The sequence below is a fragment of the Pinus tabuliformis genome, chromosome 1_1 (assembly GCF_031772625.1).
Source record: "Pinus tabuliformis cultivar Carrire ecotype Pingquan chromosome 1_1, CPIR1, whole genome shotgun sequence".
NCBI classification, from domain to species: Eukaryota; Viridiplantae; Streptophyta; class Pinopsida; order Pinales; family Pinaceae; genus Pinus; species Pinus tabuliformis.
This window is the reverse complement of record NC_142297.1, coordinates 424,750,305-424,775,991: the sequence shown is the minus strand read 5'-3', so window position 1 is coordinate 424,775,991 and position 25,687 is coordinate 424,750,305. Positions and strand designations below refer to the sequence as shown.

General features: G+C 39.2%; 1 protein-coding gene across 1 annotated transcript in view; it reads right to left on the bottom strand.

Moving 5' to 3' along the window:
• The window catches only part of LOC149213504 (FMN-linked oxidoreductases superfamily protein), a 238,146-nt gene that overhangs the window by 99,358 nt on the left and 113,101 nt on the right, over window positions 1-25,687 (bottom strand). The gene's annotated exons all lie outside the window — the stretch shown is intronic.

Genomic DNA, 25,687 nt, shown 5'->3' with positions numbered 1-25,687 from the left:
TCAACTCGTCCATCAACTCATCGATCCTAGGTATAGGGTACCTGTTCTTCAGGGTCTTCTTGTTCAGGCCCTATAGTCAATGCACATCCTCAATGTACCGTCATTCTTCACCAACACCATAGAAGAAGCAAAAGGACTCGTGCTCGGCCGAATGTGCCCAAGAGCCAACAACTCCTGGATAGCCCGCTCAATCTCGATTCTCGTCCCGATAGGTCTTGGGGTGCCTATAGGGGGTGGTGATCACTGCCTAGATGCCCTACTCAAGCTCGATAGTGTGCTCAAACCCCTGATTCGGTGGTTGTCCTGGTGGAATCTCTCCAAACACTATGGCATACCGATCAAGGATGGACTGAATCTCTGGATGTACCGTCTGCCCTGTAGTCCCTACCTCTGAAGCACGCAGCTCCACTGCCCACTCTATGTCTCCCTTCCGGAAGACTACCTCCATCCGATGAGCCGACACAGTCTGAGACGGATATGTGTGCTATCACCGTATCTTCTCATGCCTCCCAGTCTTCTCATCATCCCACTCCATCTCTAGGGTCTTCCAATCCGTCGTGACCTTCCCTACAGTAACAAGCCACTAAACACCCAGTATCATGTTGGTGTCCGGAATATCGACCACAAAAAAGTGATCAGTCAATGTGTAGATGCCCATCGTCACCGAAAGCTCCGGAACATAACGAGCACATGTCATGGTCTGATCTCCTGGGACCAATACTGAAAACCCATCGAAGCTTTATGTCTGAATACCTCTCCGCTCAATCATTTGTGCATCGATGAAGTTGTGGGTTGCCCCACTGTCAACCAAAACTGATACGCGCTAGCCATGTACTGTCCCTCGTTCGTGTAGCGTCAGATACTTGGGAACTCCGCGCAACGCTGCAAGGGCCCCGCCAGTGGGTGCAAAAGATACACCAGCTGCTGTTGGTGGTGGATGTGGCAAAGGTCCCTGTATGGCATGGCTATCTCCTGCCTCCACATCATCCTCGTCATCCTCTTCTCCACTGCTCTCGGAGAAGACCTCAATAAAATGTGCTTTGCCAGCAGCACATCTATGTCTTGGTGCCCATGGCTCCTGACAGGTGAAGCACAACCGCTTCTTCTTCAACTCCCTCCCGGCATCGTCGTCAAGTTGCACTCGTCCTAGATTCCCCTTTGGAGGAGGAATCCTCACATCCTTCCCCTTAGACTGAAAAGTCTGTCTCTAGGGGTAAGGTGTCCGGGTCCTAGTTAAGACATCCTGTAAGACCTGGGTCCCGCTGATAGCATCCTGGAGTGTGGCTGGTCTAGTGGATTGGACTAGACCCCGAAGTGGCTCTGCTAACCCCTCAACATACATATAGACCCTTCGTGCCGTGGATAGGTCTGACACCATCACGAAGACCCTCAAGAAATCTGCAATGTAGGTCTCTAGGCTCCCTGTCTGCTTGAGCCTCGTCAGCTCAACAAAACGCTGCTCTATATCCCTCCGATCAAATCGCTCCATTAGTCTCCTGGTAAACTCGGCATATGTCGTCACTGTGGAGTGCCCCAGTGTAACCATCCCATGAAACCACCAATCTTGAGCCTCGCCATCCAAATGCAATGTTGCCACCTAGATGGCCTCTGCCTCCGACATTTGCTTAAGCTGGAAATAAATGTCCAACTTCTCCACCCAAGACTTTGCCGAACTGTTTGATGAGCCATCAAACGTAGCCAAGTGGAATCTACTCGCTGCACGGTGAGTATCGCCATCATGGTAATGCCAGTACCTTCTATGATGGTCGCGGGGTCTGCTATCCCACTAGAGCTGAACAAAATCTCTAAATGAGAGGGCTTCCCTGAACTCCTGCCTATAGGCCTAATACTCTGCAAAATAATTGCCCATATGTCCAGGCTCTACCTCTTGCTGGGCTTAGGCCCCCGTGTCTGCTCCTAAGAAAGTGGGAATGGTAGAGCGTGTAGGGGCATGTGAGGCCACCTGCTGCGCAATATCACGCTGCTCTGGCAAGTGATGGGATGCACCTGATCCCTCACCAATCTGAAAAACTCGTGGGCTCTCATGCTGTCTGGCCTCTACTGCCGTGAATCTCTGCCCCATCACCTCAATCTGCCTCGACAGATCCTGCACTGATTTGAGGAGCATATCCGCAAATCTCTTCCCGTCCTCGTCGGCCATCTGTTCTGCGTCCACTACTGGCTCTCTCTATTCTACGTCTGCCACAGGCTCCTCCTGTTCTGTGTCCACCATAGGAACACAGTCTCCCTCCCCGTAGGTATTCTCCAACCTACGTCCATTGTCTCTGTACCTCCAACCTCTGTAACAAATGTAGGGTTTTTCCCCTAGTGTCATAGATTGCTAGCTCCATTGGCTGAACCAGATCTATGCTCTGATACCATTGTAGTATTCCTAACCCGAAATATCCCTCAAACCCAGCAAAACTCCAATCAAATATGTGCAAATGATACAATAACCCAAAAGTGATAAAATAACAGTGGAACAGCATATAATAATTTAAACCGAAAATATAAGAAGATACACAAGGAATGCAACGAGAAATGCTAAGCCATTTTATTATACTGGGCAATAAAATGAGTACAAGAGGTGATTACACAGATGGCACCTCGACTTGCACAAGGCAAGTGAAGAAATACTCTCAAAATGACAAGAATGGCCTCTCTGCGTGGATGTTGTTGTTGTGCGGCTGCTGCTACAAGAAGACAAATGATGATTTGGGGCTGCTCCCCTCCTCGAAAAAAGCTGAAACTCTGGATTCGGCCTCTACTCAAGAAACCCAGAAAAACCGAGAAAGCTTTCTTGGAATAGCCGACCCCCGAAAATAACCCTCCTGGGGATCTGCGCAGTTCCTCCAAGGCTCTGAACTGCCTCTAAAAACCCCTATAAACTTTGCCTAAAACTCCACCTGCAAACTCTACCAAAATCCTCCAATAGGCAAGGGTTGGTCCCCTGCTCACTCACACAGCATAAATCCTCCTGCAAACCCCAATCCCCAACAGCTGCCAGAAAGAACTGCGTCCCTTTCCCAGTGTTGCGCAGTCCTCCAAAACGCTGCTAAAACTGCTACTGGAATACTGATGAAACTATTGCTGAAACACCAAAGGAAATACCTTGCCCAAGCAGGCACTCGAAGTCCCCCGGGGCTAAGGGTGAGATCTCCGAACGGAGATACTCAATGCACAAAACAGTGCTGCAGACTAGCTAAACAGCTAGCGTGTTCAGAAGTCGAAACGACTAGCTCAAAATGCACATAACTAAATGATCCAAAATGAGGGGGCTCCTATCTATTTTATAGCCTTTGCCTCTCACAATCCCTAGGCTCACCTCCTCCTGCGTGATTCCCCTCTTGCCACGTGTTCTTTTCCTCCTACGCAATTCCTCCATGTGTTTGCGTGGGCTCCATTTCTGCGTCCCCCTTTGGCCCCCTTGGCTCCCCTTTAAGTCACAACATTGTGCTACCTAGGAAGCGACTTTTTATTCTAAAGTGAGTTATGTTCCCCCTTCCTCACTTTTTATTTACAAATAACTATAGAAGGCAAAAATTGAACAAAATCGAATATTCCAATTAGCCATAGCTAATTAGGAATATTACACTTTAAGTATGGCATTGTTTTATCTCATTCATCAAACTACTATCCTCAGGGTAATGGCTTAACAGAGTCTAAAAATAAGAATTTGATAACCATAATCAAAAAGATAGTAGGGGATAACAAACGGGCATGGGATAGTAAAATTATATATGCTTTGTGCGCTGATAGGATTACAAAGAAGAGTTCTATTGGGAAGAGTCCCTTTGAGTTAGTTTATGGCTTGGATGTTACCCTACCTGTGCATTTGAGGCTACCAGCTTACCAATTGCTACAAAGTTTTACATCTGATAAAGACGATATGCAATGTAGGATTGACCAAATTGTAGAATTGGATGAAATTAGAAGAAGAACCTTTGAGCATTGTTGCAAAAATCAATCTAAGGTAAAAAGAAATTTTGACAAATCATCTAGGAATAGAATGTTTTCTAACACTGATATGATTTTGCTATGGGATCGTAAGAATGAAAAGCCAAGTAATCATGGTAAGTTTCATAGTTTGTCTTGGACCTTACATTATCAAGGAAACAACTAGATAGAATTCCTACCATTTGAGCACTTTGGATGGAGAACCACTCGAGTTACCTGTGAACGGCCAACTGCTCAAATTGTTCTACAAAGAAAATATATGATGCCATGGGGCATATTTTTGTATCATATTTCTAACCTTATCCCTTATCATTTTTGTTTAAATAGTTTTATTTCATGAATAAATTGTCATTTATGCTCTTAGAATAAATTTCCACGTCTTCATTTCTGTACTTTATTTCATTTGATGATATTTTGAATGGATATTGTTGATATATGTCTTTTGTCGGTGAATGCAGATTCCAAGGTCTTGCACATTATCATTTCATATCTAGCATGCATCCGCATATGGAGCCAAACGTTGACCACTAGGATGACACCTGATGATTATATGAAAGACTCCATGCCCAAGGATGATCCAGAGGACACTTGTACCATCAGATATCATCAATCAACAGAGTTTTTTAACTCTACTTCTATCTTCCCATCATCTTTCTTGTACCCAGATTCCACACCCTGCGGGGAATTGTAATAAGTGATACTAGTAATTATGACTTTTGAGTCTATAACAGACCTAGAATGTTGGGACTCAATCAGCAAATGAGTACACCTTGGAATGTTTTTTATCTGGTTAATTATCCCTTCTTTTTCAAAAGCGGATAATTTTCTAGGCTTTTTCACTCACTTTTTACCCCAAAGTCGAGGTGACGGTTTGAAGGTTGAGCCCCTAACACATCTTAGTGTCTAGAGTCAATGTATATTACCATACTAGATCACACAAAAAAAATCATGGAATTTGGTTAAATCTAAGTAGTCATTTTTTAATTTTTTAGATTTCCCGCAGGTCAAAAATTGCAAATAAAATTGTATTTAAATTGTAATAAGTGTAGTTTTGAGAAGTTGTATGGGGTATATAATTAAACCTCTCACCCTAAACTTTCTACTGTGATACACTTTGAGGGGCTAATAATGTGTTTTGGACCCTCAAAACCCACATTTCCTAAGTTTAATGGAAATTGTGGCATTTAATTAGGCTAGAATTAAATCAAATAGAGAAAAATAAATTATTCCATGTGACAGAATGATGTGGAAATGACTTGGAAATTATGAAAAGTCAAAGAGTTGAGTCAACAGACATGTGGAAGATGACTGAGCACACTCCATCATAAATACACCATTATTTCATAAAATCGAATTTCCTAGAGATAAAGCAGCAGTTGCACATGTGGAAATCGAATTTATTAGAGGAGCTCGTGAACTGAAGGAATATTCCATGGTATATTTAGACTGAAGATTAGGTGGGGCCTCATCTCACAGTTATCTCAGGTTCTTCTACTCTTAGCACTCCACTCTTGAGGATTACGAGTTTCACTTGGCCAGACTACGAGTTGCACATGGAGGAATCACGCAGTTCTCAGGGACCTACACTAAGCTATTTGGGGATCATCTACATATGTGGAATCACTAAGTTCGAGTTTGCATTTGTTGACTGGAGTTATCACGGTACTTGGATTCACTCATGGATGAGTTTACTATGCCATATATGGAATTCGATTTCCCTTGATGTGCACATATGGAATTCGATTTTGCTTTGATGTCTCTATCTTCTCCACATCGAACTTGACTTATCTTTCCTTGGGATTTGCTCCAAGTTCAGTTCTCACATGCATTCTTCCTTGGGATTTGCTCCCAACTCTATATATAATGAGGCTATATGCTATCATATTGTGTCATGTAATGAGCTATTGGGCTTGAGGAAACTCTGCCTAATTGCATACTTTCTTAATACAATCAAAACTTTGGGGCTATCTGGCTAGTGTTCTCTTGGTGTTATGAGGTGATGTCCTTTCATGCTACTGCAATTGTATTTAATTTCTTTTGCATATTGAAATAATATTAGTTTATACTTCCCATCTTGCTTGGATTGATATGTGCAAGTTATCTTGCACATATTGTTGATTTAGAGTAATATTCTAGAGATAAGCTTTCCAATTCATTTTAGGAGGAATGTTTGGTTTATCTTATTCATTATAGTGCTCTAATCTTATGCAAACTAATACATGTTCAAGTGTGTAGGAAAAATCTTTTGTATTGTGTGCAGAAATCCATCTGGAAGTGGGAGAAATCTCAATTAGGTCAACTCACTCCTAGAGTCACAACGATCCAAGACTCACCCATTTTTTCGTTCCAAGTTTTCCATCCAACGAAGAGCAAAAGGAAGTTTTCTTAATCTATAGCTACTTGATCATCCATTTAAATTCAAAATATTTCTTTGATTCTAGTTCTTTCAAAGTTATATTTCTTATTCAAAAGTCATTTCCAAAGCTAGGCAAGTATGGGGGTTCACTCCCATTACTTGAGCCAATACTTTGTAAATTAAATTCTAAGTTTAGTTTTGGTTTTTTCCTTAATTTCACGCTAACAATTTTTTTTGTGTTTTGCAGCCCATAGGCTTGAGCATTAGGTAGCAAGGAGTTTGAGGAGAAGCTTTGGAAAACTACTCACTCGTGTGTATGTAGGACCTCCTTATGCTATCCAAACACTGATTTCTAGGGAGGCCATAAGTACTTGGGAGAGAGTTCCAAACTCACATAGGTCATGGGCCTTTGAGCCTTGTGAATCTCTTTTGGAGAGTTTTTTCCATCTTCAAGTTTGTTGTTGTTATATTTTTTGATGAGGGAGTCTAGCTTTGTTAGAGTCTCATCTTTGTAAAGATCTCTCTCGTATTGTGGGTTGCCCTCTTAGAGGCATTTTTACCCGCTTTAAGCACTAATAAAAGATTTTAAAAAATTGTTGGAGGGAGCTTCGGATTTTTCCCATGGCATCCCCCTTCCTCATTTAGAGGCGGGATTCTTGTGGGTGGCCTAATCTTGCTTCTAGTTTTTCTTAGTTTTCTAGCTTTTAATTTCATATTGTGCATGCTTAAAATCAACACATTTCACCCCACATGCAATTTTTTACTAATCTTGTATTTAAATTCCCACATGAAACACTTCCAAATTGTAAACTTAAGAAAATCTCATCTTATGTGTAAACACTTCACACTTTGGCAAATTTAATTGTTTCGTAATTTCTTCAAGTATATGCTTCACTACTTGGTCAATTTATGTTATATGTCATGAAAACTATGGAAGCACTATCATTTATTCGAAACAAATTGTAACTTAAATAAATCTATTACATTATACTTGCTTATTTTCCATTCAATGGTGCAAACACATATGAGCTTATTTGCATTTTATTCTCTCAAGTTTTGCAAACTATTTCTCTTTAAAGCATTTGCATGAAGCATTAGTTTAATTTGGGGAATTAACACAATTTGCACTTTATCTAGGCATTTCTAAAACTTACCTCCAACTTAAGTTGGTTGAATAGACTTTTAGGGACCCTCTACCTCTATTGACTCCTCATTGTGAGATCCAAATATTTGGACAAAGATGAGGTCTGAGGACTAGAGTTCAATTGTAACTTTTCCTTAACACTAATCAAATAAAATGAACCAAAAACAACATTCCATCACATTGTTTTGGTTTGAAGTCTCACATGAAAATCTTATTTCAATAGGCACTTTGGATGCAAGCATTGTAATCTCTTTTAATTTTGCAACAAGTACTTTTCTTATATTTGAATTGACTCATCTTTTGGTTTAATTGCACATTGTCATGAATGGTTGATTTCACTTTCAAGTACTATTATTTGGGTTGCAAATTCAATTGCATGTTGTCATCTTGGTCTAACATTTGAGTTATTTTTGTATCCTTTTGAGCAAGATAGGTTCCATGCTTTGATTTGTAAACTTATTCATCTTAAAGCATTTATAATATCTTGTGCTAGCAATTTATTCTTTCACTTTTCAGGGTTATTTTGGTTTTCCATTTGAAAGCATTTCACTTCATTTTAAGCAAAATAAAATTTCATTTCTTAAAGAGCAAATACTTGGAAGGCACTGATTGTTTATGTATTTCATGCTCATCTTATAATGGTTATTGTTCATATCAGTTTTTGCTTATAAATCTTAAAGAGATAATCTATTTAACTCTAACAATTCTCATAGAAAATCACATCTTTTTAATTTAACTTTTCATTAGGGACCACTCCCCTTGGCTAACCTAGGAGATAGCTCAAACGGAGAGAGTCGGGATTAGTTTGATAGCCCCTTCTCTGAGTTCCCTACCACCAACCGCATCTTGTGGGGTTGAAGGCTTTTCTCACTAACTTATAAATAGGTGTAGGCGGCAGGGTCAACAGGTCTCCTTAAAATAATTAATTATTTTACTAAAACTGTCTCCGAGTGGAATTTCCCAAAACGATTTCTATGTATTGGAGAAGGCATGTGTCTAAGCCTCCCTGGAAAATTTGAGACTTAGAGCACATCTGATGCTACCAGAAATCAACAACCACGAGGCCAAAAATGGACAGGAAGAGTATCTAGGGCACCCAAGACAAGATACATCTTTATTCTAGCAAAGAAGATGATCAAGGAAGCCAATATCATTTTTGGCAAATATAAATAACATTAACCTAGCAAAGACAAATGAGGAAACTAGATCTACTTTGGCAAGCAACACAAGACATCCAAGACATCCATTATAGAGTCACTAATCTACACTAAAACAAGGTCCGTATGGGAGACAGCTTTAGGCCTTCTTGAAAGTCCCATAAGATGGAGCTAGCTACAAATAACCAAAAGTCCCTCAACAGCAGGTCCAACAGTTATATAGGATGAATCTGAGAATAGAGGACATGAAATCAAAGGAGTTACCACTAATGAATAGCATCAGGGTGGTAATGGATCAACAAAAAAGGATCATATGTATTTTGTCCAGATGATTCTGTGAATTCTTTAAGCACGAGAACTTAGAGATTAAGACCCAACATAGTTGCAAGTATTTGGGAAGCTCTACAACTGATTTTTCTTAGTTTTCATAAGGATTTAAGCCTTGGGTGCCAGGTTTATGACAGGAGGAATTATGGTTTTATTGAATAGGGATTTTTTTATGATAAAGTACCCTTCTAAAGGTCAATGTAATAATCATGCAGTTAAAATTTTAAAAACCTCTCTTCCGCAAAAACAATGAGGAATTTTGACTCTATAAAGATCACAATTGCAGCTCTTATCCTAGAAATTTTTTATTTATTCCAATATAATTACAGAATAGAATGAAGACTTAGCAGCGAACTGAAAAATCAAATCAGGGCACAACTATATTGCATAAATTCCCCCCAACCTGGCATATACCCTTACAGAAAACGCCCAGAAAAGTCAAAAAGCCTATATGGTGGTTCCTGATCTGGAAATGTTTCCAAAATGTTTCAGTGGCATTTTTGCCCAAATATGCCATGTTTCCACAATTTTTTTTGTTTTTGCAGGCTCACTCAAGCACCCAAGAAGGGCGTGGAGCCCACCTATGGTCAAAAAAATAATTTGCCACTAAAATTTATCTCTAATCACTCTACAAACTAATTTATCTCTAATCGATCCACACTCTCATTCTACTGAGCAAGCACCTTGTTGTTGATGTTCTATGTTGTTACAAACACTTAAATCCAGAACTTCTTTATGCTGCAAAATAAGTTAAGTAATTGTAGATAGAACATAAACCATATGCACTATGAAAGACAACCAAGAACTCAATGAGACACAGAGAAGTTAGGTCACTGACCAAGGTAAAACCCACAAGTGGAAAACCCACCCAGATTCTTCTTCTATTAGAAATCAATTGTTCAGCAGAGATGAAAAGTACAATGAGAATGAAGTTGTTCACCCAAATCTGAAGAATATATTTGATAGCAGTGGCCGATGCAAACACTGAATCACTTTGGCTCTCCAAGATCTACTCTTACTCTCCAAGTCTCTCTCTCTCACAATCTCCTTTAAGTCTCTCCAACTCTCTCTCAAGTTCGACTTCACAATGCACAAGTAAGTGAGAGATGATATGAGACACATATATATAGGAGGGGCAATGAATTATTGACATAAAAGAAGAGCAATACGCATGCCTTGAGGAGAAGTTACATATGCCAAAATAGGAGTGTAACTTATGCATTTAGGAGAGATGTGTAACTTATGCATTAAAGAGGTGTAAAAGGAATCTTTTTATGACAAGTCATTAAAGTGTGTAAGAGTGTAACAGGTGCGTAAGAGCATTAAAGAGAGAGAAATGAATCCATTAAGAGAGAGTAACATATGCATTAATTGAGGAGATTTACATATGACATGATTGAGAGACTTGAATTTCTTTTTAATAATATAATAATGTCATAAAAATAATAATATTATTAATATTAATATTAATGATAATATTGATGGTAATATTGATGATAAAGTCGAAATTGAACTATTAGGCTTTATTAATGATCAAAAGGGATTTTCCATCAACAATGCTTGATTACCAATTGAGGAAAGGTGATTTACTATTTTTTGAAAGTCATACTTGAGACTTTCTATTTTTAGGCTTTCTATTATTAGAAGTTCTATTTTTAGACTTTCTATTTTTATAAATTCATCATTGAGTTGCCAATTTTCAGCACTCCCTCTCAGCTAGGGAGGAATTTTTTTTTTTTGCAAAAAAAAAAAGATATTTTCTTTCTCTGCTCATCTCTGTTCATCTCTGCTCTATCATCTGGAACAATGATGTCTCACTCTAATGAAGAAAAATCATCATAAGGGAGATTCATCCATCACCCTATATTCACTTGGGGGCAATGCCACTTGCCAACATATGACAAGGATCTTGCACAACCAAGTCTCGTCTCTGCTTAGGGGGATCCACTTGTCAACACATGACAAGGATCTCGCACATCCAAGGCTCATCACTGCTTGGAGTATCCACTTGTCAACACATGACAAGGATCTCGCACATCCAAGGCTCATCTTTGCTTGGGGGTATCCACTTGTCAACACAGGACAAGGATGTTGCACATCCAAGGCTCCTCACTACTTGTGGGGATCCACTTGTCAACACATGACAAGCATCTCGCACATCCAAGGCTCATCACTGCTTGGGGGGGTCCACTTGTCAACACATGACAAGGATCTCACACATCCAAGTCTCATCAAATGTCAAGTGGTGGAACACTTGCATCCTAGACAAGTCTCACTACACAAATTGGCCAGATAGGTGGCTCTTCCCACGTCCCAGACTGTGGGTCGGATGCATACTGAGGCCTACTCTTGTACTACACAAGAGGCCCCTCATCCTCAAGAGCTTTCCAGTAACATTCCCTAATCCTATGAGTTCTAACGGGCGGGGAAGGCAGCTCAGTATTCTCGAACAGCTGTGACCATTTCCTGGAAGGGTCACGTCCATAAATCCAAGTTGCTCTCTAAAAACCAAGAAATTTCCTTTTAATAAAGGCTTGGTAAGAATGTCAGTTATCTGATCATTAGTCACAATATGATGGATCCTCACTGCTCCTCTCTGCACCATATCCTAGATATAGTGATATTTGATTTCAATGTGCTTGGACTTGTCATGGAACATAGGATTTTCTGCAAGACAAATCCCACTCTTATTGTCACAATATATAACTGTTGTGTCTGCAACTTGCTCAAATAGCTCTCCAAAGAGCTTCCTCATCCATACTGCCTCACAGCTAGCCATGCTAGCAGCAATGTACTCAACTTCAGCTATACTCAGTGCAATAGACTTTCTACTTTCTGCTCATCCAAGATATCATGGAAAATCCCAAACTAAAGTAGCACCTAGAAGTGCTCTTTCTATCAGCAGAGTTATCAACCCAATCAACATTAGTATATCCATGAAGTCTTACATTTTCAGCAATATATCTCAATCCAAGATTGATGGTCCCATGCAGGTATATCAACACATGCTTTGTAACAATCCAGTGTGCATTTGATGGCTTAATCGCATATCACTCAAAGTATTGACTGCAAAACATATGTCCAATTTAATGTTCACTAAGAACATCAGTGCCTAGATTAGTTGGCGATACTCAAAAGGATTTACTAGATCAAGACCTACAACTTCATCACATGGCTTCTTGAAATTCATTTCCATATTATGTCATGCCAAATCATTCTAGTAGCTTGACAACATGTTTTCCTTGAGAAAGGAAAACCTCCACAGATCTCTACCATACTTCAAGACCCAGAAAGTAGTGCATCAAATGAAGATCTTTTATTTCAAATTAAGAAGATAACTCTCTCTTACACTGGAGGATAAGAGGTTCACCACTGGTCATAAATAAATCATAAACATATAATACCAAAATCAAAAGGCATACCTTGGACTGTCTTGAAGTAAAGATTTGGATCAACATTACTTCTAGTAAAAACAAGCTTCATCAAGAAGCTACCAATGCAGGCATACCAAGCTCTTGGAGCTTGCTTCAAACCATAGAGGGCTTTCTTCAATCTGAACACATGAGTTTTTTGGCCATGTACTTCAAATCCTTGTGGTTGCTCCACAAATACTTCTTCCTTGAGGAAGACATGTAGAAAAGAAATCTTCTCATTCATTTGGTGGAGGGACCATCCTCAGCTAGCAACGAGAGCCACAATAATCGGATGGTTGTATAACGGATAGCAAGTGCAAAGATTTCATCGTAGTCTATTCCCTCTTTCTGAGAGAACCCTCTAGCCACAAATCTGTTGAGAAATCTACGGCATCATGAATTAGGTGATTTCTCTTGATTAGTAATTGCTTGTGAGTATCTTTTGCTTCATTAGATTAGGATCTTAACTTTGCTTAAGTTATTAGTGTTCTTCTTCATCAAACAACTACCAATGCATGAACATAAATAGACAAGAGACACGGGATGTAGGTTAAGAGTCAAGGCCAAAACCTCTCACTCTTAGAGATGAAAACCCGCACAAATTCTTCTTATAGAGATTCCAATTGATGAATACCAAGACCAAGACCCTTGACCTATTAGCCACTCCAAGACCAAGACACAAATTCTCTTCATTGTCTTCCTCTTCTTGACTCATCTTCCCTTTCGTTCTTCTTAGCACTGAAACATTGCCACCAATTTTTCCAATATGTGATCTTCTATTGTGACACCAAGACTTTCCCTCTCAAATTCGAACTGTTGTTCATATGGTCAACCCTTAAACTTCTTCGCTATTCCTTCATCACCTATTCGGACATATCTTTGCACTTTGTCACTGAATTCAGATAGATCCAAATTCCTTTTGACTGTGATCATATTCGCACTTCAAGGAGGTCTGAACTGTAGCCTTCACTCAAACTGTGTGACTGTGTTTAGGGCACTGAAACAGTCACTCTAATCTCAAAGATAATCCGAACTTCTTGTTGCTACTATTCACCCGAAATCATAGAGAGACCTATCTGAACTTCACCCTGCCATCATTTGAACTTTCTTCTGCCTTTGTCTACGGAAAAACTCAAAGATGTATCGAACTGATTTGTGTGCTAATGCGAAAATCCTTCACTCCTATTTATAGTTGTTGATCCATATAAATAAGCCGACATGAGTTTGTTTCATTCATTTGGAGGCCGACTTGAAGAGGAGGACAGTGCTTGTCTTTGGAGCGCTTATAAACACTTTAATAGACTCATATACATTTCATATATGCTCAAGAAGAGTTCTTCATACATGACATTGACTCTTTGACTTTAATGACAAATCCTAAGGCTCTCGATGGCAACCATCTAAAATAAAATCCCTTGCTCATGAAACCCATGAAGGAATTCTTACAATAATAATCGTATTATCTTCTTTTCTTCATTTACAAAGATCATAATTACATGTCATTATGAAGACTGAACCAAGTTACACTTTTCAACACTCCCTCTTAACTAGGGAGGTATTCATAATGGTACATGGTCATTCTCATACTGAAGAATTTTTCATAAGAAGAATCAGATTGGTAACCCATCTGTCTAGCATCATATCAACCAGCATTGTCACATAGCAAGGCCTTGACTAACAACTCTATCCACATGATCAGAGCACAATGTTGGCAATACCAATGATTTATATACACCATAATCATTGTCTCTCAAGGTACATACTCCACTCGGGTGTTCACAAAGTATGATCTACTTTGGACTATTCTTATCATGGATAGCCAGTCCTCAAAGAATATTAGTCCTCTACAACTACTCTTATCCTGGATGTCTCATCCTCAAAGAGCATCGAATGCCAGATGTTTACCCAATCCTCCATTCCGTCTTCCGAGGTGGAGACCAGAATGATGTGTCTATCTTTCCCGCTCGATTAAGGAGGACATATCAATTCCAATAATGGAATGTACTCATTCCTACGGAAGGAATGTACCTAAGCTCCCTCTTGGCTTAGGAATTTCCAATTTTCTGCCAAGTAAGAAACTTGTTTTCAAGCTCCCTCTTATTTAGGGACCTACAACAGCTCCTCAACCAGTTGCTTGAAGAGCTCCTTTCTTTGATGTCATGAATTTCTTTGTCACGTAATCTTCATCTTTTAGGGCTTCTCCATAGGGCACAGACCATCCATCACTTTCATCCATCGGTGAGTGATGTCATTATTCCTTTTTCATCATAAAGTGATCCATTAGTCTTCATCTGGCCTTGCTTCTTGTCATGTTGCCTTCTTCATGCCATATTTTCCGGAAGGATCTTACATCCTTCTATATGGTCCTCTTGGAAGACATCCAAAGTTCTTCCCTTGGCAGACCTGCATAAACACATCCAGATATTTGTTTAAAAATAAGAAATGAACACTTAAATCAAAATCACCTTTGCGATGGTCTTTCATCATGACATCTTCTAGTGTGCATCAGCATTCGGCATACATGTTGACATATCTCCCAAAGATATTCATTGTCAAGAGTCTCCATCTTTTTCAGACTTCCATCAGAGTCTTCATATCTTTCTAGGAGATTTCCTAGTCAAATCTTCTAGTCCTCAGATGTTGATTGCCATTTTCATGGTTGCATAGACCACGATCTCTTCTTTCCTTTCTTCACACATTTCATTCCCATGAACTTCCAATTAGAGTTCCTCTAAATTACTGTCAACCACTTTATTTTCATATGAGGACATATTATGTTGATTTCATCTAATGTGACCTATGCCTTTTTGCATCTTTTCAGAGGAAGAGATCCTTTTCCTTTGATCATGCTTCTCAAGATAGAAGTAGTGATCCATGTTGCCTGCAACCATACGACATGACATTATAGTATTGAATACAAGCATACATACCTCATTTGCCTTTAGGCCATCGAGGCTTCTTTCAGTGGTTTTCTTGATTGAAAAGAGCTTCAATCCCTTGATCTGCTTCATATGTCATCATACCAACATCCCATGAATTCCATATGTTGGAGTTCCTGATGAAAACTTGCATCCACTCTAGATCGGTGAATCCTCCAATGAGGATTCCATCAGAGAATTTATAGGATCTTGCATATCCCTATCCATCAGATGTTTCCTTTTTACTTGATGTGTGATGAGAATTGTCCTGGATGACTTCTTCCCTTAAGTTCTCAATAAGGTTCCCAAGAACTATATCCTTCATATTTGACTGCCATGGATTTTGCTCCATCTCTCCTTCATGTTTCCCTACAAGCTCTTGCTTCTAATGCTTTTCCTCTTTCTAGGATTTCCTCCGTTCAATTTCTCTACTTCTTCGGTGAAATGGACTTCTCTATCTTTCTTGTTATTGCCATTCTTAAGTTTAGGACAATCTTTCCTGTAATGTTCATAGCATTGAATCTTAGCTATGTTCTTCTTTCTGTTGAAGAATCTAGGGCAAAGTAGTGTAATGTGATTCTTCGTTACTTTGATAACAATATGTGGAGTATTTTTACTTTTCCTTATTAGCTTATTCTTCTTCTTCTTATTATTAGTACATATGGTAGTACTTCATCAAACTGCTACCAAAACATAAAAACAAGAACACAAGATGTTGGCTCTCTGCCAGGGCCAAAACCTCTCTTCTCTTGAGAGGAAAACCCTTTCGTGAATTTCTCTTATTGAAGCTTCTATTGATCAATGCCAAACCCTAGACCCTTGACTAGAAGATCCTCCAAGCACAAGTCAAGTCCTTTCAAGATAACTTCCTCTTGCAGCACTTCGTCCTCTTCCTTCCAGCGCTTTGTCTTCAACTCTTTGGCACTTCTTCCGGCAACTGTAGAGACCTTAGATTATGTGCTCTAGGATGATCCTTCACCTCTTCTTCCTTCAGTTGAGATGGAGTCTTTCTACCTTAGGATGATGACCTCCTATCCTTCCAACCGAACCTTTTTCTCTTGACAACTATTGTAGACTTAGGGCAGCAACAATGCAGCCCTAATCCTTCGCACATGTGGAGGATTCTCTTCACTAAACCATGTTAGACTCGTCTTCTACCCTTCGCTTGCATATCCTTCTTCCACGCTTGAGAGAGGGACCTTGTAGGCCAAGTTTGCACCCAAAACAATAAGATATGGTGAACTGTGTTGCTATGGCCGCAGGCAAACCCTTGCCCTTTCACACGTGTGGTTGTGAGTTTACCCTAGAGACAGTCCATAATCTTTGGCTTCTTTCTCCCTTCCTTAGCTGCCCTAGGAGACGTCTTTTCGTCCTTTTGTTGGCCTCTTTTCTGCGCCAATTTCAAAGTGAGTGAGTACGTTGAATTGGAGTCGAAAGCCTCTATAAATAGAGGACTGACCCTCCTCTTGGGCCGACTTCTAGGCTGACTTGATTCGCTGCTTGTAGGCCAACTTGTAGAGTGGACTTCAGATGGTTATTTGGTGGAGTTGTATGCTTGAATGAGCTCCTTGATGGTGCCATTGCTTGGAGGACTTCTTATGACCCTAATACATATTCATACAAGGTGTAACATGCCCTTAAGGTCTTCAACCTTTTCTTTTGACTTTTTGACTCACCTATAGCACTTTAAATAGTGCTAGACCTATTTCAATGAGCAACAAACTCATTGACATATATTATAAAAATAATATTTCTTTTCTTGATTAAATACAAATATCAGAAGTACATTTATGAAGACCGATCCTAGTTACATTTCCTTCAACACTCCCTCTTAACTAGGGAGGTATTCATACAACATTACAAAGTGTTTGGCTAATGTCAATCTTGAAGAATTCACATAAGAGAAACCGAATTAGCAATCCATCTGTTATAGCATCATATCCATCAGCATTGTCATAGTGCAAGGCCTTGACTAACAGCTCCATCTCTTTACGAGACCATGAGCTACAATGTTGGCGAGACCAATGATTTATAGACACCTTCATCATTGTCTCTCAAGGTACATACCCACCCAGGTGTTCTCTGAGTATGATCTTCTAGGACTATTCTTATCTTGGGTTCCCAACCCTCAAAGAATATCGGTCCTCTTGCCTACTCTTGTCTTGGATGCCCTACACATCCTCAAAGAGTATCAGATGCCAGATGATTACCCAATCCTACCATTCTTTCTTCCCAAGTGAAGACAAGAATGTTGTGTATATCTTGTGTCTACATTTCCATTCATGGCCTTCATCTAGACTTACAGTTGTTAGTTCTAGTCTAGTGCATGACCCATGAAATGGAAAACACAATTGTCACTCCTTTGTAATCAGGGGTGATCCAAAACTCCCTCTTGATCAGGGATCTGTCAAAGCTCCCTCTTAACTAGGGACTCTTTCCTTCATCAGCAACTTCTTCTTCGTGGGTCCTTCAGTTGCTTGATCTCCTTCCCTTCTTTAAGTCATGAAGTCTTTGTTCGAACTTCTTCTAGGTAGGGCACCATCCATTGATCACTTTCCTCCATGGTTTGTCATGTCATTGCTTCCTTCGAGGAAAGTGGCTTTCATGCCATACATCAAGTTTTCTTATCATCTTCTCCATGCTTCGAAATATTCTTCTCCATGCTTTGGAATATTCTTCTCATGGATGCTTTGTTGTACTTGCTTGTTCACATGCTTCGACCTAGTAGCCCATCATGACTTCATCCTGATATTGCTTCAACTTGCCTTTTGTTGGATGGTTTCTTCGTCACAACATCTTCGCAGAGTCGAATCAGTTATTTGCATCTTTCATATCTCCAAGGCCTTCATAGGTTTCAATGGTCCTTTCTTCCTTTATCAGAGTTGTCTTGCCTTCTTTCAGGAGATATCTTCAAAGTATCTTGTCAGATAGTAATTCTCGGTGATCATGGTGTTCTTCCACATGCTTGATCTCTTTCTTCATTTGCTTCTTCTCAGATAGATAGGTCAATCATCTAATGCTTCTTGTGAGAGCATTCCTTCATTGCTTGCTTTCTGGACTTGTCAGCATTTCTTCTTGCTTCTTAGTCAGCAATCTTACACTCCTTATGTGAGCATATTCTTTTGTTGACCTTCATAGCATTGTAGTACATGCCTTCGAGCATGTCCTTGGTGAAAGAGATTCTTTCATACTTGATCATGTTATAGAACTATTCCCATGACTCAATAATATACAAATGATAACATGACTAAACTTTGATGCATACATACCTCATCTTGATTCTCCTTTGATTATCCTTTGTTCCTTCTTGCTTCATCTTAGCTTTCCTGCATATCATCCTTTTTCTTGAGTCCCATGGATGGGATTCCCAATGAGACATCTGTCTTGGTTCATGAACCTTCTTTTGAAGATTCCATCATAGGATCTTAAAAATCCTTGCCTTGCAAAAGTTTCTTTTCTTTTTGATGATGGAGGTCTTCTAAGATTCTTAAGGTCTTCTAAGATTCTTAATCATGATCAAATTTTTCTTTCATTATGGATGAGGTCCTATACTAGGTATGCTTCTTCTACATGAATATCTTGAGCTATAACTGTCATGCTCCCATATTTTAGAAGATATTTCTACCAATGCATTTTGTTTTTATTATAAATGTTATATCTCCATGAGTATCTAGAACTCTATGTACATCATGCTGCTAGATTCTAGAGGATGTTTCTAGCCATGCAATTTTAATTTATTCCTACATGCTCCTATCCTACTCAAAACTTTGAAAGAAGTCTAGAAGTAAAGAGTTTGACCTAGTCATAGTAGAGATCCATAGGATCTTCCTTCTTTTGCTTCTTTCCTTCTTCTTTCATCTCTTGAGTTATGTGAGCTTCTTCTCTCTTTCTTTTGTTGTCGTTGTCCTTCTTAAGCTTAGGACAATTCCTTTTGTAGTGTTCATATTATTGCCATCCAAAACATTGGATTTGGGACATGTCTTTGTTGTTTGTTCTTCATGGACCAAACTTGCCAAATTTACCCTTTTTTGGCCAGGGTAGCAAATGCTTGCTCCTTTGATCCCAAATCTTCTTTTGTCTTAAGTTTGGTTTCCTTTGTCTTACATAGAGACCACATTTCACTGAGACTAGTTGCTTCCTTCTTGGCATATATGCTTGATGTGAAGTTTCCCCACTCCTCAGGGAGAGCATTGAGTACTACAATTGTCATCTCTCTGTCGGACATGACTTCCCCAAGCTCTTGAAGTTGATCTCTCATTCCAGATATTTTCATGAAGTAGGGAGCTATTCCTTCCTTTGTTATCTTCATCTTGTATAATTCATTCCTCAGAGATATTACTTCTCCGATTGTGGATATCGAGAATAGCTCTACTAGCTTATCATAAATTTCTTTTGATGTCTCAAACTTGGAGACATAAGGAATGAGAGAGTCTTTGATTGATTCTATCAGAATCCTTTGGGCTCTTATCTCATCCTTATTGTACTTGGCTAAGGCTTAAGTCTATTCCTTAGCAGGGATAGCGATATTCCCTTTGACATGTTCAAGGAGTTCATTCTCCTTGAGAAGTAGATCAGTCCTCTTCTTCCATCCAAGAAAGTTATTGGACCTACCAATTTATTTCTTTCCTTGCAAAAAGACATTGATGTATATTCAGAAGGGGACATGTACTTGATAGATTTTCAAATGTGATGGATTTGCTTCCTCCCTGAAGAATTGATAGCTTGCCTTCCTAGGATCTTTGACGTTCTTCAAGTTGCCTTCTTCAAGTGGACTTGCTTGATGATGAGATTTGCTTGAAGACTTGTAGCTTGATGTAGGTCTTGCTTCAATCTACTCTTATTTGTAGGTGTCTTTATGTAAGGCTCTTCTTCTAACTTTGTAGACCTTCTTGATGAATGATGGATTGTATACCCTTCTTGACCTCAAAGTGATTGAGACTTCTAGGCTTGATGCTTCAACTTTGTAGATGCTTCTCCTTGATGAGTGTTCTTGAGTTGCCCTTTCCTTGATGTGTCACCTTACCTCTGATACCATGTTGAATAATCTAGGGCAAAGTAGTGTAGTGTGATTCTTCGTTACTTTGATAACAATTTGTGGAGTATTTTTACTTTTCCTTATTAGCTTATTCTTCTTATTATTATTATTAGTGCAAATGTGTGTACTTCATCAAACTGCTACCAAAACATAAAAACAAGAACACAAGATGTTGGCTCTCTGCCAGGGCCAAAACCTCTCCTCTTGAGAGGAAAACCCTTTAGTGAATTTCTCTTATTGAAGCTTCTATTGGTCAATGCCAAACCCTAGACCCTTGACTAGAAGACCCTCCAAGCACAAGTCAAGTCCTTTCAAGATCAGTTCCTCTTGCAACACTTCGTCCTCTTCCTTCATCACTTTGTCTTTCGGCAACTATAGAGACCTTAGATTTTGTGTTCTAGGATGATCCTTGATCTCTTCTTCCTTCGCTTGAGATGGAGTCTTTCTACCTTAGGATGATGACCTTTTATCCTTCCAACTGAACCTTTTTCTCTTGAAAACTATTGCAAACTTAGTGCAGCAACAATGTAGCCCTAATTCTTTGCACGTGTGGAGGATTCTCCTCACTAAACCATGTTAGACTTGTCTTCTACCCTTCGCTTGCATATCCTTCTTCCACATTGGAGAGAGAGGCCTTGTAGGCCTAGTTTGCACCCAAAACAATGAGATATGGTGAACTGTAATTTTCTGTTGCTATGGCAGCAGGCAAACCCTTCCCATTTCGCATGCATGACTGTGAGTTTTTGTTAAATTGGCAACTAGGGCCAAACTTCATGTGGGTCATCTTATTCAAAGCTAATAATATTTTTATTAGATTCCTCTCGTCGATAGGTGTAGGATTGATCTAAAGATCATCCGATTCCAATAAGTATTCATGGAGATATGAATTTATTTTGATTATGGAATTATTATCAAGCCGACCTACAGCTCATGTAGACTCAGAAGCCCAACAGTCGCATCTATTCAAACATCAACAGTTGTGTATAAATACAGGAGGACTTTTCCTCATTTTCACTCACTCATCTCATCACATCTCTCTCTCCACTACGCAGAAAAGAGTCTCTTCTCTACTACGCAGAAAAGGGTCTCTCTCTCACATGTGAAGCCGGAAGCCGCTGAAACTGAAGCTACAACTGCAGATCCAAACTTTGACCAGCGTGGACCTGAAGATCTTCTCATCAAAATTGCGTTGTAGGTTCATTTGAACCTCCTCTGAAGACTACAACTTTTGGTGGTGGAATCAAGTCGATCCGACGGACGGTTTGCGAGATATCGACTACCCTAGTTTGAAGGAAGCTGCTGAAACTGAAGCTGCAACTGCAGATCCAAACTTTGCCCTGCGTGGACCTGAAGATCTCCTCAACAGAATTGTGTTGTAGGTTCATCTGAACCTCCTCTGAAGGCTGCAACTTTTGGTGGTGGAATCAAGTCGATCCAACAGACGGTTTGTGAGATATCGACTGCCCTAGTTTGAAGAAAGCTGTTGAAACTGAAGCTGCAATTGCAGATCCAAACTTTGACCTGCGTGGACCTAAAGATCTCCTCATCAGAACTGCGCTATAGGTTCATCTGAACCTCCTCTGAAGGCTACAACTTTTGGTGGTGGAATCAAGCCAATCCAATGGACGGTTTACTATTTCTCTCTGTTGAATTATTGAAGATAAAAGAAGATTTGATCAAAGGGTTTCCCCATACATTGTGGGGTTTGTCCCTGGCTAGCCACCACATCTTGTGTGTCTTGTCTTGGCTTGTTTTCTGTCGATCGTTTAATGTTCTATCTGCACTTTACTTTATGTACATGTGATTGCTAATCTACGGAATATAATAAGAAAAAGAAGTAAATTGTTATAAGCATAGAACATACTATAACTTAACATGGTATCAGAGCTGAGGTGAAGACAAAGCCCAAGCAAGAGCAAGAGCAATCACTGAAGAGAAGATAGGCAAGGCTATCCTAGAAGAACAGGGAGTGTTGGACCATGTGAGAGGTAATATTGTTGAGCCTCCATCAAATGCATCCGTTGCTGCCAGGTACAAATGGAAAACCAGAGAAGTCAAAACACAGAAGATCATCTGGGTCTCTATCGACAAGCACTTGGTGGCCTACATCTCTGACCTAAACACCTCCAAGGAAATCTACGATAGACTGGTGAGTATATTTAAAGTTAATGATGCAAATCAAATTTTGTTTCTTAGAAATAAGCTGAGGGAAATAAAGAAGGGTAAAGATGAGAGTATGCAAGCATACTTCTTAAGAATCACCAAGATCAAGAACGATCTCCTATTTATTGGGGAGACTATTACTGACAGAGAAATGCGACTCTTGGAGGATTACCATCCGAATGGTACGTGTTCAGGACTACTCTTTTGAACAATAATATAATTCCTGGTTTCGAGGAATTAACGGTTAGATGCATTCAAGAAGAAACAAGGGTAGAAGAGCAAGAAATGCCCATGCCTAAAGGTCCTCCTGCTGCCTTTTCTTCTCATGTTAAGAAAAGAAATAATTCTGAGACTAAATCAAAAGAAAAGGTTGGACCTAAGGGTGGAAGAAAAGGACGATGTTACATTTGCGATAAAGCAGGTCACTATGCAAGGGAGTGCCCTGATAGAAAGGATTCACACCAAGACGATGATCAAAATCCCTCTGATGGCAATCAAAGGAATGACAAATTCAATAGCAAAGGTAAGAGGAGAGCTGGGAATCAAGGAAGAGGACAACCATTCAATAAGGCTAGAAATTCCAGGATGTATTAAAAGCACCTGACCTCAAAAAAAACCTGGTTTCCATCTCAAAAATGGAAGACAAAGGCTACAGGGTATCCTTCAGCGATGGCAAGGTACGTATATAGAAAAATAATGTTAAAGATGCCTTTACTCTTGGGTTTCGTGTTGATTCATTATATCAGGTCGAAGGAAGTCCGCTAGGTGTCATGTCTTATGACACATCTCTTCAGTCCGAACTTTGGCATCGGAGGTTTGCCCCCCTTCATTATAAAGCTCTACTCGATGTAATACAAATGGTGACAGGGATGCCCAAATTCTGAGTAGAGAAAGAAGGTGTATGTCCAAAATGTGTCGAAGGAAAGCTCAAAAGGGGACCATTCCCCTCAAGCCAAAGCAAGACCTTCGATATATTATAGTTGGTTCACTCAAGCATATTTGAGGCTGGCATTAAGAGGAAGACTACTACACCACATACTCCTAAGCAAAATGGTGTTGCTAAAAGGAAGAACCGTACGATTGTGGAAGTTGTCTCTATAGGTAGATGATGTAACAATCCCTGATGTGGAGGAACCCATGGATCCTATCTATCCACTTGAGCCTTCCTCTTCTAGGAAGAGGCCTTCATGGCTTAAGGGGATATACTTGGTGATGAGGCAAGTATTTCTTTATTTTCTAGATGTGAGAGTGACTCTTTCATTATCCTTGCACCAGCTTCCTCCTGGATTTTACTCTTCTTGCACCTTGATGGTCTTCAGGATCTATTTTTCTTGATCGCATTCTCATCAAGAAGTTAGTGAAAGAATCATTCAAATATTGATGCAAGAAAAATAACCAATGATCTATAAAGATAAATCTAAACAAGAACAATGACACAAAGAAACAACATAAGACTTGAAAATACTTTGGGATTGAAGGAAGTTCTTAGCTCCCTCTTGATCCGACCTCTATAGGTTACCATTGTCCATAAGTCATATGTCATTGGCAAAAGAAATGCATCTTCTTGATCACCACTTGGCAAACTCCATCATGATCCACTCTAATCTCAGGTATTTCGGAAACCATCTTTCTCACATGAGGTAATGTTTTATAATGAATATGAGTGAACTTTTGGTGCCATAGTTTATATTGATAATTACTTATCATGAATCAATGCATGGATAGGTCTTCCATTGATTTTATACAGATTTTCAAATCTTGATCCTAAAGTGAAGGCATGTAATAATAATTATACATATTGACTTCATTGTTTGCAATGATATTAGTTATAATCCATCTTTGATCGCTGCAAAGGAAGTTAATTTAGAAAACTATCATTCCATCTTTTGCAAAAGTCATGATTCTTACCTACAACCACTATTGTTAGTAAACTTTAATATCAAAATTACCAAAACCCATAAGATTATGACCATTCTCATATAATGTGAGAGAGTCAAAATCCCCCTATCTTCAACATTTAATTTCTATCAATTATTCATTCATAATATTCTATGCATTATACTTACTTTCAAGACAACACTTTCTTGCGCATGCATAAACAGACATAAAACCACTCTTTACTTTTGCATACATTAACAAATACCAAAACCAAAACTATCACATGCAACACCTTAATTACTATCATATCTTGGGTTCCTTGAAATCTTGGAAGTACGGTAGCAGTGAAATTTCGGCAAAAGAAATTTCGGCAGTAAAATTTCAATAGCGAAATTTCGGCAGTAGAATTTCAGCTATAAAATTCAATAGTAAAATTTCAGCTGTAAATTTCAGCAATAAAATTTCAACAGTAAATTTCAGCAATAAAATTTCAACGATAGAATTTCAGTGATAAAATTCAGCAATATAATTTCAAATGTAAATTTCAGCAATAAAAAATGAAATATTTCAGCAGAAAGTAAGCAGCAAGTAGAAAGAACAACAAGAGATATTTCAGCAAAAAAGGAGTTGCAATTGGAGTAGACAACAAGAGATATTTCAAAAGAAAAATGGTTGCAAATGGAGCAGATAGCAAGAGATATTTCAGCAGAAAAAGAGTTGCCAATGGAGCAGACAACAAGAGATATTATCATATTTCAAAAGAAAGAGAGCTACAAATGGAGCGAATAGCAAGAGATATTCCAGCATAAAGAGAGTTGCAAATGGAGCGGACAGCAAGAGATATTCTAGCAGAAAGAGAGTTGCAAACAGAGCTGACAACAAAAGATATTCCAGCAAAAAGAGAGCTGCAAATGAAGTTTGTCTTCTTGAATTTGTCTTCACCAAAACTGTGATACCATCTTGAAATTTTGATATTCTACGTTGTTACAATCACTTAAATCCAGAACTTCTTTATGCTGCAAAATAAGTTAAGTAACTGTAGATAGAACATAAACCATATAAACCATTTGCACAATGAAAGACAACCAAAAACTCAACGAGACACAGAGAAGTTAGGTCAATGACCAGGGCGAAACCCACAAGGGGAAAACCCAACCAGATTCTTCTTCTATTAGAAATCAATTGTTCAGCAGAGATACAAAGTACAATGAGAGAATGAAGAAGTTCAACCAAATCTGAAGAATATATTTGACAGCAATGGTTGATGCAAACGCTAAATCACTTTGGCTCTCCAACATCTGCTTTTACTCTCCAAGTCTCTCTCTTTCACAGTCTCTTT